Source organism: Dromiciops gliroides, chromosome 2, assembly GCF_019393635.1.
Source record: "Dromiciops gliroides isolate mDroGli1 chromosome 2, mDroGli1.pri, whole genome shotgun sequence".
Classification (NCBI taxonomy): Eukaryota; Metazoa; Chordata; class Mammalia; order Microbiotheria; family Microbiotheriidae; genus Dromiciops; species Dromiciops gliroides.
Genome location: NC_057862.1, coordinates 37,825,330 through 37,837,083, shown reverse-complemented (window position 1 = coordinate 37,837,083; position 11,754 = coordinate 37,825,330).

The window sequence follows — 11,754 nt, the reverse complement described above, 5'->3', positions numbered from 1 at the left end:
ATATCAGGAAATAATTAGTGTAGAGAATCAAAAGCATCAATAAAACTTAAAAAAAAACCCACATAGTTGTCTGAATTTTAAGGCCCGTCCTTGCTCTTGGTGTGCCGCTTTTCTCTTTCCCCCCTTTTCCCTGTCTTGGCTCCTGACTGGGCGAGCACTTGGAGTAAGGGAACACAAGGGCCATCTCTGGCAGGAGGTCTGAGCTCAGCTGAGTCTACTCTAGTGAGAAGAAAGTCTTCTTCACCTGATTTCACAGAGAGGTGCGTCGGGAAGAAGAAAGAGCAAGCCACTACTTCTTCTGATCTCCCTTAATGGGAGTGTCTTCCCCATGAGAACACCATCAATTTATTTTGTCTCTATCTTGTCCGCATGAGTTGTTTGCATGTCCTCTTCCGCCTTTGACCAATGGCGGGGACTGTTTCTACCTTTCTTTGCATCCCCAAGGCTGAGCCCAGGGCTTGGAATGGATCAGTGCTTAAGAAATGATTGCTGACTGACCGACTCAGGCCCCACAGGATGATGGGATAGGGGATCTAGCTCCCTTTGGGACTTCCCTGGTTCTTAGGGTCACAGACACCTGATACCCAGGATAAAATTCAAGATCATTTTATTCTCTTTCCCTAAACGTGTGGTATTAAGGCTCTTCTACCGTCAAACACCTTCAGGGACAGGGAAAAAAAGAGGTGACACCTGGATGTCTCTAAACCAGAAAAATTCCTGTGGTTTGGCTGGAGGGGATCTAGTCACACCCACTGGCAGTGGCCCCAGAATTGACGGAATTCTAACTCTAAATCTAGATGGGACCTCAAAGGTTATTTATTCAGTCTTGGCCCCTCATGGTACAGATAAAAAAACAAAAAACAAAAAAACGGAGGCTGAAGATGCTTTAGACAGTTGATCAAGGTCATAAAGGTCCCAATAGTCATCAGAGGTAAAATTTGGACCCAGGTCCTTGGACTCCACAGCCTGCACTTTTTCTCCTGTTCTGGGCTGGGGTGAGGTAGGGCTAGGGCTGGGGAGGAGAGCTAAAGAGCCAAAGATACAAGGCTAGAGTCCAAAAGAATCCAGCTTTTGCTTTGCAAGGGAACCAAAAGGATCACTTAAAAGATGTCCTGGGGGCAGCTAGGTGGCGAAGTGGATAAAGCACCGGCTCTGGATTCAGGAGGAACTGAGTTCAAATCCAACCTCAAACACTTGACACTTACTAGCTGTGTGATCCTGGGCAAGTCACTTAACCCCCATTACCCTGCAAAAAAAAAAAAAAAAAGATATCTCGAAACTTAGCCATTGCTTGAACAGTCCCAGTGGAGGAGCCTCACTCCCCTGGAGGAAGCCCATTCTACTCTGGGATAGTTCTAATCGATACGGGGTTTTCCCTTGCGTCAAGCTGATCCACCCACTGTTCTTAGTGCCACTAACCCTCCCCTAGCCTTCTCTTCCCGAGTCCTTCAACCTTTCTCTTGACATTATTTCCAATCCCTCTGCATCCAAGTCTTCTCCCCTTGGATAGTTTCCCATTTATCAATAGGAATAGGGATCAGACTGGTTTCACCCCCTCTAGCAGTGCAGATAAGTGTCTTCTCTGCTGCTCACAGTCCTGGAGAGTAAGCTGGGAATTACTACCCAAGGTCACTCAGGGGCTGGACTTTAACCCCAGTCTTCTTGCCTTCAAGGCTAGTTCTCTAGCCACTACCCATGATGCTTCTCTTAATGTTTCAATGTCCTCCCCTGACCACAACAGTCCTGATGTGATCTGACCAGAGCAGAGGACAGCAGGCCCATCACTTAGTTAAGTCTGGGTACACTTGGAATGGATTGGGTCAAACAAGAGCTTCCCTGTAGACTTAGGAATGGATCATGGAAATGGAAATAGAAATTGGAAGGCCAGGATTGAAATCAGCCTCCTGCTCTTGTCCTGTAACCCTTGGTAAGTCACTCTGGTTGTGAACAGCTCTGCAAAAAGGAACAATTTTAGACTCTGTCTTCTTTGGTCAATGAAGAAAAAAGGTGGGAGTGTCTTTTTAAGATTTAGTCATGAGAAAAAAAAGGGAGTTTGATATAAAGAGCAGAAAAAGGAGAAAAGCAACAAACATCATGCAAGTCATCTGGGGAAGTTAAGACTAGGGACATTATCAACATGTACTCATTGGGTCATCATTAGATGCTACAGAAGGCTCCGAGGGAGAAATCGTTCCTGCTTCCCATTCAAGTCCGAATCAATCAACAAGGATTTATTAAGCACCTTTTGTGAGCCAGGTGCTGTTGGGATCAGGAGATATGGAGATATGGAGACAAAAGCAAAACAGTCTTTGTCCTCAAGGAGCTAATGATCTATCTGGGGAGACAAACAGGTATATATAAAATCAATGCATTATAGTTTGGGAAGGGAGAAAGGAAGGAAGGAAGAAAGGAGGGAGGAAGCTAAGGAAGCCAAAAAAAAAAAAAAAAGGAAAGCAGGAAATAGGTATTTATTAAGTACCTCCTAAGGGCCAGGCATTGTCCTACACTCCTTACAAATATTATCTCATCTAGTCCTCACAACAATCCTGAGAGGTAGATGCCAAAGGAGGGCAATAGGAAGTGATATCAGGAAAAGCCTCACATAGAAGGTGGTGTGCAGGAAACTCTGGGTTCTAAGGAGTGAACAGGGAGAAAATTGAGACCAGTGGAAGAGCCCAGCTTTGACACTTATTAGCTTTTGTGTGTGTGTGTGTGTGGGGGCAATGGGGGTTAAATGACTTGCCCAGGGTCACACAGCTAGTTAGTGTCAAGTGTCTGAGGCCGGATTTGAACTCAGGTACTCCTGAATCCAGGGCCGGTATTCTATCCACTGCGCCACCTAGCTGCCCCCGACACTTATTAGCTTTTGACCAAGGGCAAATTACTTAATCTCTTTGAGCCTCAGTTTCCTCAAATGTAAAAAGGGTAAAATAATCCACGCACTACACTGCACGCATCGTTATGGGGAACGTGGGAGGTAAACCTGAAAGCCCTCTATAAATATGAAGGGTTGTTATTGAGGAGTTTGCAAATGGGATTCCAAATGTCTCTGATGATGTGAGTCTTATACCTTCTCAATGATAGGCTCTTAGCATAGCGTGTGAAATACAGTCAGAAGACCCATGAGAAGGGAACCAGGAGATCAAAGATCTACTTTTACCTCTGCCACTTACTCCAAGTATGACCCTGGGAAAGTCCCTTAACCTCCATCTGTCTCAGTCTCCTCAATTACAGAATGGGGATAATAACAGGACCTACCTCACAGGCTTGTTGTGAGGATCAAAGGAGCTCATGTTTGTAAAGTGCTTAGCACAAATCCTGACATATAATAGGTGATCCATAAATGCCCATTTCCCTTCCTTCCTCTTCCACATCTCCCAAATCCACCCCCTTCTCAGCAGCTGCTACCTCAGTTCAGGTCCTCATCACCCTGGGCTATTGCAATAGCCTTCTAATTGGCCTCTCTCTCTGTGCTTCCAATTTCTCCCCACTCCGGTATAACCTACGCACATTTGCCAATACTTTCCCAAACTGACCTCGTCACTGCCCTACTCAACAGATGCCAGACTTTCTATTGCCACTAGGATCAGATGTAAACTTCTCTGCTTGGCATGTAAAACCTTTCCCAACTTGGTCCCAACCTACCTTTCCAGGTTTATTAGACATTACTCATCTCCTCTTGCTCCTCACACACAACACTCCATCTCTGAGCCTTGCACTGGCAGTCCTCTGTGCCCGGAATGACTCCGCTCTTTACCTCTGCCTCTTAGGGTCCCTAGTTTTCTTCCAAGCTCAGTTCAAAAGCCATCTTCTAAATGAAGCCTTCCCCCCATCTCTTAACGCTAGCTATTAGTTCCATCCCTGCCACCAATTACCTTGCATTTCTTTTATGTCTATCTTGTATGTAAATACACATATATACTATTGTCTCCTCCCGGTGAAATGTAAACTCCTTCAGCTCAAGGGCTTTTAAAATTTTGTATTTTTATCTCCTAGTGTCTGGCACATAGTAGGTGCTTAATAAATATGGATTGTTTGATTTCTCCTTCAACTCTCTCACCCATTAAAAACTGCTGTGAAAGTTCAAAAGTAGTCTGGAAGAAATTAGGTTTAGAGCAAGATCTCGTACCATCTACCACAACAAGCTCCAAATAGATATATGACTTAGATATAAATGGTAATATCACAAGCAAATTAGAAGGGCAAGGAAGGAAATATCTTTCACAACTGTGGAAAGGGAAAGAATTCTTTACCAAACAAAAGATCAAGAAATTCACAGAAGATAAATAATTTTGATTATATAAAATTGAAAAGCTTTTGAACAAACAATATCAATGTAGCTAAAATTAGAAGAGAAACAGTCAGCTTGTTTTAAAAATCCTTTCCATCAAGTTTCTCTGCTAAAACTTTGATATATACGATATATAGGGAACTGATTCAAATATATAAGAATAAGAATAATTCCCCAGTAGATAAATAATCAAAGAATGTGAAAAGAGGGGCAGCTAGGTGGTGCAGTGGATAAAGCACCGGCCCTGGATTCAGGAATACCTGAGTTCAAATCCGGCCTCAGACACTTGACACTTACTAGCTGTGTGACCCTGGGCAAGTCACTTAACCCCCATTGCCCTGCAAAAAAAAAAAAAAAAAAAGAATGTGAAAAGGTTTTTGAAGGAAGAAGCTATGAATAACCAAAGGAAAAAATGTACCAGATCATGAACAATAAGAGAATTGTAAATTAAAACAAATCTGGGTTTCCACATCACACTCACTACATTCACAGAGATGACAAAAAGAGGAAAATGACAATTATTGGGGGATATGGTAGGCGATTCACTAATGAACTTTTAGTAGAGCCATGCACTGGTTTAATCATTCTGGAAAACAATTCAGAATGATATCCCCAAAGTCAATTTTATATCTTTTGACTCAGTAACATCACTGTTATTCATATACTCCCAGAGATTAAAGAAAGGCACATATGTACCAAAACATTGATAGCAGTGCTTTTTGTTATACCAAAGAACTGGGAACTAGCTCTAGGAAATTAAAGGATGCCCATCAACTGGGGGAATGGCTGAATAAGTCATAGTATATGAATGTAATGGATTTTTATTTTTATTTTTATTTATTTATTTTTTTAGTGAGGCAATTGGGGTTAAGTGACTTGCCCAGGGTCACACAGCTAGTAAGTGTTAAGTGTCTGAGGCCAGATTTGAACTCAGGTACTCCTGACTCCAGGGCCGGTGCTCTATCCACTGCGCCACCTAGCCGCCCCAATGTAATGGATTTTTATTTCACTATAAGAAATAGATGAAAGGGAGAGATTCCAAAAATGAAAGCAACTTGGGATAACTTTGTATAAAGTGAGCAGAACCAGAAGAACAATTTACACAGTGACTACAATGTTGTAAAGAAAAAACAACTTTAAAAACTTAAGTCCTCTAATTAAAGCAATGACCAACCATGACTGCAGCTGACTGATGGTGAAGTATATTGCCCACCTTGTGACTTAGAGGTGATAGACTAGGGGTACAGAATGAGACAGACTTTTGGGGTGGGAAACTTGATTTCACTTATTTGTTACAAGGGAAGATTTTTCTGTGGAAGGAGAGCTGGGACAGTGGGGCTAACAATAATAATGCCCAAAAAAGAACATAAAAGGGGGCAGCTAGGTGGTTGCAGTGGATAAAGCGCCGGCCCTGGATTCAGGAGGACCTAAATTCAAATCCGACCTTAGACACTTGACACTTATGAGCTGGGTGACCTTGGTCAAGTCACTTAATCCTCATTGCCCCACAAAAAATTTTTTAAAAGAAATTAAAAAACATTTTTAAAAGAACATAAAAGAAAGTAAAGAGTCAGTGAAGCATTTCTTAAAATGCACAGAAGAGAACAGAGGGAGGTTCAGCAGGAAATACAGAGAAGCAAGGAAGGCTTTGGAATGAATGTGCTGAATTTCTTATGTAATTTAAAAAAAACGAAGGGATATATAATGGAGATTTGTACTTTCACATATAATCCTCTTTTCTTATTCTTTGTGAAAAGGATAACGTTTGTTATATTTGGAATAAGACTTTTTAAAGAGAGCATTTAAAGCTGGGGGGAGTAGCTGGAGCAAAGAAATACAGATGGGAGTGAATATAATGGGTGTAAAGGGAATGACAGAAGTTGGAGAGGGAGCACAAGGCCTTGAATGCCACATAGAATTAACTTCATAAAACCTAAGTCAAAGCCATCTGACTTTTCTCAATAATGGGCCCCATGGGCAGAAAGCTGTGTCTCTGGGGGATGCATCACAATTATAAAGCACAGCCTGCTAGCTCTTTGAAATCATGAATTTTAAGAAGTAACACAAGAGCTGTCAAAACTTACAATCTAACTTTATTGCCTAAAAAAGTAGGCATTTCTAGGCCTACAGCCAGGCATGAACCAATGTAGATTAAAGCAATAGAAATCCTGGCATTCAATGCAAGGCACTAATCCCTACACCAGGAAAGTGCATCCATTTGTGGTACATCTCAATGATGCTGCCAGGCTTAGGTTCCAGATGGTAGCCATTGGCTTCTACTTCAACAATTCATAGGCTTTTAGACCTAGAGCCACAAGGGACTCAAGGGCCACCTAGTTTGACCTGCTCCTTTTCTAGATGGGGAAACTGAGGCCCATGGAGGTGAAGTGACTTTTTCAAGGTAACACAGGGAGTGTAAGCATCAAAGGCAAGGTCCCTGGTCATCCCATTTCATGACCAATGTTCTTTCTACCGAATCATGGAAGAGAATAGGATGAAAGATAATTGAATAACTGAAAGAATGAATGGACGAGAAAGAAGTAAAGGCCAGACCACAGTGCTAAGCACTGGGGATATAAATAGTAGTAGTAGTAGTGGCAATACTACTAATACAAATGACAATGATAGCAGCTAGCATTTCTATAGCACCTACTGTGTGCCAAGCACACATCTGTTTTCTCCTTTGAGGCAGTCCCTTCCCTTGATTGTTAACATCTGAGACAGTTCTTCCCCCCAGTTCTGTTCTTTTTAAATTTTTTTTCCAACTCTGTTCTTTTTTTTTTTTTTTTTTTTTTTTTTTGCGGGGCAATGGAGGTTAAGTGACTTGCCCAGAGTCACACAGCCAGTGTTAAGTGTCTGAGGTCACATTTGAACTCAGGTCCTCCTGACTCCAGGGCCGGTGCTCTATCCACTGTGCCATCTAGCTGCCCCCTCCAACTCTGTTCTAATAGAAGCATAGAACACCTGTGAGGAGTCACGGCCACAGAAGGGAGTCACAGGGATGGTGAATGGAGTCATAGGGCAGGAGTCTGATGTGCCCATACCTGGTTATTCTGATTCCCAGAGCAAAAGGGTGGAAGTGGTAAGGGGAAGGAGAGGACCACTCCACGTGGGGCTGGAAGGGCAGGAGGCAAGGGGACCCGGCAGATGGCTGGATCCAGTGGGCAGCATGGTCTGGAGCTAGCCTGATAGCATGGTCACTGACTCACCAATCGGTACAGCTCAGTCCCAGGATGAAGGTCCCAAATTGGATGGCTTGACTCCCTCAGGGAGGGTGGGCATGTTTTCTGGGGCTTTCCTTCTAGAGGCAGCTTAGCATGGTGGATAGGGTCCTGGCCTTGGAGTCAGGAAGAATTAGGTTTAAGTCTTGCTGCTGACATTTACCTTCTCTGTGGCCTTGAACGAGCCATTTAATCTCTATGTGCCTCATGCAATTGCCAAGGATTTAACCAGGTAGCAATCTGTCTTGGGAGAAGGACTGGGAGTTCCCCGTGCAGATGAAGTCACAGATCCTTAACATTTGAAAGAAAGTACACTTTCACAGCCAGGTGGGTCTAAATGTTGCCCAGAATTTAGTCTCATAAATTGCAGGTGGTCAGACCTTATTGGTTTTCTGAGTAATTGGATAAAAATGTTTTTCAATAAAAGTTTCAAGAGGCTTATACCCAGCTCCCCATCAGATAGACTGCATTCGGCCCTTGGGTCACACATTGGGCATCTAGCCTTTAAGGGAGAGGGGACAGGGAATCTCTTCCCTATGCAACTGAAAGAGGAGTAGGCATAGTTAAGTGACTCTTCACAATGAGATTCTTAATCTTGGTAGGGTTCTTTTTAGGAAAGTGCTCAAAACATCTGACTTCTCTCTATTTTTCTACTTCTCTCTTTGTCTCACCTTCCTTTCTTTTTTCTTTCTCTTTTGTCTCTCTGTCTTTCTCTGTCTCTGTCAATCTCTCTCTCTCTCTCTCTCTCTCTCCATCTCCATCTCCATCTCCATCTCCATCTCTGTCTCTTCCTTTCCCTTTCACTCTCTCTTTTTCTCCTCCCTTTCTCCCATATATTTATATACACACAATGATATGTTTGTATATTCACACATACATGTTAGCAATATATACATTTGAGTTATTGTATTTATTTTTATTCTCTCACATTAAAGCTGAGCCTGAACATCCAGATCCCATTTGGGTGACTAGACATTAATGGTCTTAGGGAAGAAATAAGAGCCCGGGATAACCAGAGTGTCCCTTGTGTTCTCTCAATGAGTCCAAGCCCCTTGGCTCCTGTTGGGGGAACTAGTGCCAGACTGACATCATCCAGCTCAACTCCCCTCTGACATTGTCAGTGACCCTGCCTGGCTCGCTTGTACAGAGGCCCCTGCCCCAAGTCCCCCTAATGCCACTCCACCCCCTCCCCTCCCTTTCCCTCCCCTCTTGGAGCTGTTCAGGCAGCTGCCCCATAAAACCCTAAAGCAGATGGCCTTAGATGGCAATGGGGCTGGGGCCTGTCCCTGGTGCTGACCGAGCCAATGAGATGGCCCCAAAGGCTCCATCTGATTTAACCCTTTCAATGCTGAATGCCTCCCACAGGTGAAGCCACTTTTGCCTTGTTCCAGCTCTCTACCCCTACCCCTAAGCCACGAGGAGTTTCATTGTCTTAAATTTCCAAACCTATTTCTACTAGGTAAAGCATCACAGACCCTAAGATGTATTACAGCTGTTGATCTGTCTGCTTAGTGCCTGCCATTCCCCATCTTAATGACTGTTTCCAGCTCTCCTGATCATTGAGGGCCACCTGTGTCTTATGAATAAATGAAGAATGAATAAATGAATGAATGAATGATCTTTCTTTCTTTCTTTCTTTCTTTCTTTCTTTCTTTCTTTCTTTCTTTCTTTCTTTCTTTCTTTCTTTCTTTCTTTCTTTCTTTCTTCCTTCCTTCCTTCCTTCCTTTCTCTCTCTCTCTCTTTCTTTCTTTCTTGCAAGGCAATGAGGGTTAAGTGACCTGCCCATGATCACACAGCTAGTAAGTGTCAAGTGGCTGAGGCCAGATTTGAACTCAGGTCCTCCTGACTCCAGGGCTGGTGCTTTATCCACTGCACCCCTTAGCTGCCCCTTGAAAGATCATTTATTAAGCACTATGTGACAAGTACAGTGCTAACTGCTAGGGATACAAACAGAAAAGTAGGACAGTCCCTGCCCTCAAGCAGTCCCCCATCAGAATGGAGAAGACAACACACAGAGGTTTCAGCTGCAGTTCTGATGACTGTGATGGGGGAGGGGGAAGGGTATACAATCTACTTATGGCATTGGGAGACCCGGGTTCAAGCATGAGGTGTATCTGACTGGGCTCTGATTCCAATACTATGACCTTGAGCAAGCACTTTGGGTCTCAATGTCCTCCCTTCTAAGATGGGAAGTGGGGACGACTCTCTTCCTTTGACTCAAAGAGGACTAGTAATAACTATAGTGCTTACTACATACCATGCTCTGTGTTTTATGTTTATCTTGTTTGACTCTCACAACAATACAGGGAGGCAGGTGGTTTTATTATGCTCATCTTATGGATGGAAAACCAAGGCAAACAGAGGTTAAGTGACTTGCCCAGGATCACACAGTTAGTGGATGTCTGAGGCTGAATTTGAACTCAGATCTTCCTGACTTCAGACCCAGTGCTCAATCTATTGTACCACCCAGCTGCTCATATAGAATGGTTTCTGGGTATCGAGTCTATGGGGAATAGAATCTGTCTCTGTCATAGGAGTCATTCATTCATTCATTCATTCTTTCATTCAACAAATGAAGTAAGTGTTGGTTGAGTGCCTATCCTGCTCAGAACCCAATGATAGGGGGCGGCTAGGTGGTGCAGTGGATAAAGCACCGGCCCTGGATTCAGGAGGACCTGAGTTATCCGGCCTCAGACACTTGACACTTACTAGCTGTGTGACCCTGGGCAAGTCACTTACTCCTCATTGCCCCTCAAAGAAAGAAAGAAAGGAAGAAAGAAAGAAAGAAAGAAAGAAAGAAAGAAAGAAAGAAAGAAAGAAAGAAAGAAAGAAAGAAAGAAAGAAAACCCAATGATAGACTCTGAGGGAGATAAAATGTTTAGAGATGTAGCTCCCATCAATGCTCAGCTCAAAGGTCCCGTTCCTGCAGGCAGTTTGTCCAGCTCCCCTCCTTGCTACTGCTCCATCCTCCTCAAATCAGCTTGTATTTACTTATCTGCCCATAGAATGTAAGCTCCTTGAGAGCAGGAACATTTCTCTGCTTTGGTCTGTATCTCCAGGGCCCAGCACATCACCATGAACAGAGAAGGAGCTTTAGGAATGTTGGCGAGGGGCAGCTAGGTGGCGCAGTGGATAGAGCACCAGCCCTGGATTCAGGAGGACCTGAGTTCAAATCTGGCCTCAGACACTTGACACTTTCTAGCAATGTGATCCTGGGCAAATCACACAACACCAATTGCCTCACTAAAAAAAAAAAAAAAGGGAATGTTGGCAAGCTTCTCTGGGACCTCCTGACCCCAGGCTCCAGCACTGCACCGCCACCCACTCAGCCCACCCAGTCCTTTCCAGTCCCTTTCTGTGTCTTTCCTCATTAGACTGGAAGCCCCTTGAGGCCAGGGACTGAATCTCTTTTTGCTTATATTTGGATCCTGCTTAGCGCAGGACCTGGAACACAGCCAGTGCCCAAGGAAGGCTCACTGCCAGGCCTGCTGGGGATCCCATTTAAAGGGTCCCCACCCTTCTGAAGCTCAGGGTCTAGCAGCGACAGCAGCAGATGACAGATGGTGCCTTCAGGCATGCAAAGCCCTTTATACACATTAACTCCTCTGAACCTCCCAACAGCTCTTTGGGGGCTGGATGGAAGGACAAGTGGGAGAAAAGAGGGGAGGAGAGGAGAAAAGGGCTGGAGGAGAATGGAGAGGAGAGGAGAGGAGATGACAGGAGAGGAGGGGAAAGGAAAGAAGAAGAGAGGAGAGAAGAGGAGAAGAGGGGAGGAAAATTACTACAATTATTGTCATCCCCATTTTAAAAATAAGGAAATTTGGGCTTAGTCAATTGACAAGAATTTACTAGTCACCTGCTGCATACCAGGCACTGTGTTGGGCAGTGAGGATGCAAAGACAACAGAGAAGTATTCCTTGCCCTCACAGAGCTTACACTCTGCCAATGGAGGTAACTTGTACTCACAGATACAAACAAGAGACACAAGATAAATCAGGTAATTTTGAGGGGGCTCGGAGAGATTCAGTGATTTGCTCAAGGTCACACAGCTAGTGGAAGGGTGAGTTCAAACTCCTGACTCCAAGATCAGGAGACACAGATACTGCTGCCCATGCTAAGTACAGAATACAATTCGTTGTGAAGTCCCTGGTCACCAACTGGCAGAAACAGGGCAGGCTTGAAGAAGTAGGCGACATTTGACTTGGACTTTAAAGGATGGGTGGGAACCCAACAGGTGAAGGG